At 41.6% G+C, this 5,190-nt stretch overlaps 1 long non-coding RNA gene across 1 annotated transcript; it reads right to left on the minus strand.

Moving 5' to 3' along the window:
- Positions 1 to 4,313: 4,313 nt before the first annotated feature.
- Positions 4,314 to 4,931, minus strand: LOC108430473. Its single transcript, XR_001858082.1, has 2 exons — positions 4,799 to 4,931; positions 4,314 to 4,706 (listed from the first exon to the last, which is right to left on the minus strand). It is a non-coding gene; the product is annotated as an uncharacterized LOC108430473 (long non-coding RNA).
- Between the last annotated feature and the right edge of the window lie 259 nt (positions 4,932 to 5,190).

The raw sequence follows: 5,190 nt of genomic DNA on the forward strand, positions 1-5,190 counted from the left end.
ATTGCTTCCATTTGGAATATTTAGTAGTGAGGAAATTTCACGACTGGACTTGTTGCACAGGTGGTGTCCGATCGCGGTACCACGCTGGAATTCACTGAGCTCCTGAGAGCGACCCATTCCTTCACTAATGTTTGTAGAAGCAGTCTGCAGGCCTAGGGGCTTGATTTTGTATACCTGTGGCCAAGGAAGTGATTGGAACACCTGACTTCAATGATTTGGATGGGTGACAATATCTTTGGCAATATAGTGTATTTAGGAATTGTCAGTGGAGTCAAGCAATCATATCTTTATCTTAAAGTTGGTGGGATCAAATTTGTTACTGTAGGCCTTCTGGGAGTTCTAGATACATCACTGAGCCAGGATTCAGGTACTCGTTAGGAATGGAAAACAGTGGTGGCATCTCTATAACATAACTGAAAGAACACCTGTAAGACTGTTACGAGGTAAAACAAAATTTAGGTTTTTGCCTAAAATGGCTTACCCAAAGTAAAAGTGGGCACTTTGGCCTACCATCATGATCTTGATCTCCTTTGAAAGTACTCAAGTTTTTCTCAACCATCAGAATAAATGTGTGAATTACTGACACAGAGTAACAGCAGCTAGAATGGAGGAGTTTGTTTCCACCTGACTCGTTGCTGTAAACTGATCTCTGCCTGCTCCTGTAGGTTCCCTTGCCTACTTCATCTTACAAACACAACTGAGCTACAGCACAAGCATCATCTTTCAGATTTGCTACACCCTAAAAATGCTGGGTTATATTTTCTACGCAAGTGCTGGGGTCAGGGTTGGTTAGTTTTGCTGGGTTCTTTTCTTCTTTCCCTCATTACAATACCCAACTTTTGGATTAAATGGTGTGAACCAGTTGCTGAGGGATCATAAAATGGAATTGAATCCTGAGATTTCAAGCTTTCTAACAGTATATTGCTTATTGCCAGACAATTTGATGCACAAGAGTTATGTATAACAACCCGAAAGTGGATGACAGAAGTGTACCAGTAGGGGTAGAATGATCTAGAAAAGGTTCATTTAGAAAGGCACTGGCACACATCATCACCATTGGGGTCCCAGTGGAAATTAGCTTTAATCACTTTTTTTTTCTCATTTTTTGACCAAGTTTTGAGATTTAACGCCTGAATTGAAGGCCTGAAGGCCTCTACTTGTCACTATTTGCTTCTGATGTCAGAAGCATCAGTGAGACGTGTAGTAATGGGGTTTAAATACTTTAGCATTGCAGCTCAATGAAGAACTCAATGAAAAACTGCTGGAAAGAGATCAAGAGGAGGATGAGGAATCAAACACAAGCTTCTGGAAAGCTTTTCTAAAGAAACAAAAAAAACTGCAATTACAGTCCAAATGAGAATTTCTGGAAAATGAGTGAAGATAGAACTGTGGTGGAAATGACAACTGCAGTACTAAACCTCAGAAAAACAGAAGCTGCTATTGAATCCTCAAGATGCCAGCTATGGATGTGGCACCATTCCAAGACTCTGAAAGGCTTTGGTTCACAAGGGAGCAGTCTGGGAACTAAGTGTGCACAAATTTGAGACTATAAAAAACCTGTTTGGATGAAACACTCAGAATGATGTGTTCTGGAAGCCTGGTGTTACTCAGTGTCCTCCAAGTAGAGGATGTACTTAGATAAAGTTCTCCAAAACAGTACCTCGTACATTTATTACCTGACAGACAAGTGAAAAATGAAGCTGCCTCCTAAAACGTCATTGCTGTTCTTCAGGAGCCGTTCTCATACAGTAAACAGCAGTGAAGGTAAAGGGTTGATGTTTTTGTAGGAACAACAAAATCAGGAACGAATCAGGTTGTAGCCACGGACAGAAACCTGCATTAGGGTCAATACAGCTGTGATGGCTTTGAGGTGTTCTGTTTCAGCATGTATGGCAGAGGCGGAATTGTCTCCTCAAGCAAAATGTGGCTGAGAGGACCGTTGCCTAAGGAACATTTGGGCTTCTCCATATGGTGCACTGGTAAGGTCTTAAGGTCTGTGTGCTTTCAAATAAGACTTTCAAATAGCTTTAAGTTTCAGTAATAGTTAGTTCTTACCAGCTTCTTCTGTACTCTTGACTTACTGCTATGCCAGTGCAGTTTGTCTGTTCCAACTTTTTCCCCCCCAACAAAAACTACATTTCGTTACTAGTGTCTCTCAAAGATAATAATGCATTAACACGATACATTAACATGATTTTTTAAAATTCCATTTACATGTTTTCCTAGTTTGACCACTCAGGCAGGCACATTTTTCGTTCATGAAGGTATAAACAGTGCAATTGTTCCCTCAAAAGGTACAACAGTGGTTTTATGATCCAACTGTGTACCTTAAATAGGTTTTTCCCAGGGGAAAGGGGCGTTTTTACATTTTAAAACAGATCAATAAAATAAAGAGCCTGGAGACGAGACGGTCTGTGTGGAATCTATACAACTTATAATTTTAGTTGATTATGGTACAATTACGTTCCCTGATTAAAGGTACTGAGAAGCATCCGTTGAGGGTCTCACCCCAGTGACGAGGGCGCTGCCCCAGTGGTACCTTCATAGCCTTTTTTCTGAGAGTATGTTGCAATAATAGAAACCATAATTATAGCTCTACAAATGTAGCGCCAAATCCCTTCAAAACGCCTCCACAACCTATAAGTACAAGAGTGAAAACGAGAGGCTACAATCATGGAGGACGAACCACTGACTGTATATGTATGATGTATATCAGAGGTTCTCAACCTTTTCCACCTCAAGGCTCACCTGTTTATCACTAGAAGGCAGGAAGGCCTACAAGAAAAAAATTCTTGCTTAAAAATGTCATTTTTGGGAAATTTTCAGCACAGTGATATATCGGGCCTACATTGCAATGTGTGATGTGTACCAGTGAACATCAGCGGAATGTTGGTGTGAGTGGACAACTGAAAGGTCAGTGGTTTCTAGAGGCAAAGGGCAAAAACACTGACGAAGCTGCCTGTGTTTGCTGTACCTGCATTAATGCTGTCAAGTATTAAAAAAGAAATAAAAAAAAAACATTTTATAATTTTTTTTTTAAAATGCCATCACAGACCACTGGCCCCCTCAGTATACATTATATTTCCAAAAGTATTCACACCCTGTACCTTCACACCCATATGAATTTAAATGAGATCCCATTCTTAAGCCATAGGGTTTAATATGATGTCGGCCCACCCTTTGCAGCTATAACAGCTTCGACTCTTCTGGGAAGGCTTTCCACAAGGGTTAGGACTGTGTTTATGGGAATTTTTGACCGTTCTTCCAGAAGCACATTTGTGTGGTCAGACACTGATGTTGGAATAGAAGGCCTGGCTCACAGTCTCCACTCTAATTCATCCCAAAGGTGTTCTATATGGTTGAGGTCAGGACTCTGTGTAGGCCAGTCAAGTTCTTCCACACCAAACTCTCTCATCCATGTCTTTGTGCACAGTCATGCTGGAACAGGAAGGGGCCATCCCCAAACTATTCCCACAAAGTTGGGAGCATGAAATTGTCCAGAAATTGCCTAGGTGCTTGGTTTTATACACCTGTGGCCATGGAAGTGATTGGAACACCTAAATTAAGTTATTTGGATTGATGAGTGAATACTTCTGGCAATATAGCGTAGGTCCAAGAACAATCAAGGGGTGCTTCGCGGCCCACCTGTGGCCCTCGGCGCAGTGGTTGACAAACCCTGATGTACATTATATACAAACTTCAATACCAAAGCTGGAAGACACCAATTGATCCGGTTTTCAAGTGTTACAGCAGCTTTTCAAATGTTACAGGCATGAAATTCAGAATGACCAAATCACTGCTATCAGAACAAAACCTTGTATCTCCAAGTTTTTAAAAGTACCTGTGGTCCTATACATTGTATTTTAATTTCATGATAATTAGACCAACAGAAAGGACCCAAAATGACTTGGAAAAATGTCTGGTCCCATTGACTTACATCAAAAGGAGAGCATGTTTTTTTCCTTCTGCTGTAAATTCTCTATTTTGGAGATACAAGGTCTTGACCCAGCAACAGGAATATGTTTACAAAAAGACCCAACAAGGAAAAACATCAAATAGTTTTCAGATCAATGCTTTCGGTCATACCATCTCACCTTTTTGGAATTGAGGTTTGCATAACAGTTTTTTACCTCTTTCTGGGAATTCCAGGTCAAGTGGATATAATACACCACCAAATTGAACATTATTCATATCACACACGGTCCTATATTCCGGGTGAAGCTCACTAAGTGCAGCTAGTGAGACCATCTAAGCTCTTTGCTTGTTTAAATTCACATCCTCTACTGCACTCATAGCATTAGACTTTGCACAACTGACACTGTAGTATTTTTAATACTATCTACATTTCCAGTGTCAGGGGAGCTGATGTGCATCACAAAAGAACTCCTCAACAGGCCAGAGTCTGAAGAGCCCCCTCTCTGAGAGAGCCTCGCTGAAAGACGCCATTTGAGCAGCTAGTGCGTCAGTGTGACTGAGGAAGACTGAGCGAGCCAGCCAGCCCTAAAGTCCCCCAGCGGAGCTCCACGGTGAGCGACATCTTCCCACCACAGTCTTGTGGGAACTTTCATGCATAAATTTCCATATTCATGTGACTCACGCGCCTCTTTTAGGCCGTCCACTCGCTTTTGACAGTCTAGCTCCTTTTCTCCAGGTTGGACCGCTGACAGCCCCATACAGTGAATCAATTAAAGGGAAAGCAAGCGGAGCTGAAACACAATAGGGAGGAAATCTGACTCTACAGGCTGATAAAAGAGGTGGAAAGGAGTTTAGAAATTGAGGTGAAACTTGATAAACTTACCTCTAAGGTTCTACTAGTTGACCAACCTGTGCCATCAGTTAAGAGCACCTACAGCAAACCGCAAAACAAAGCCAAGGTTAAATGACTTAAAGTACTTAGGCATGTCAAACTGGGGACCTTCTGGCCCAAAGTGCTGTAGAGATTGGCATAGACCCATCTAATGCACTGAGTTCAGTTCATGAAGACCTTGCTAATTAGCTGATGAGCTGAAACAGGTGTGTTTAATGAGGCAGTGAGCTGAAGTCTGCAGAGTTTTGAGGACTGGATCCTGTCGTATGTGACTTAAACCAACCCAACATGTGTTCTACCCAGTATTTTCACAGCAATGGGTTGCCAAACAAGCAAAGTTGGGCTGTTTTCAGCCAAGCACTTTTGTGATGTGTTTGCTTTTT

Source organism: Pygocentrus nattereri, chromosome 6, assembly GCF_015220715.1.
Source record: "Pygocentrus nattereri isolate fPygNat1 chromosome 6, fPygNat1.pri, whole genome shotgun sequence".
Taxonomy (NCBI): domain Eukaryota; kingdom Metazoa; phylum Chordata; class Actinopteri; order Characiformes; family Serrasalmidae; genus Pygocentrus; species Pygocentrus nattereri.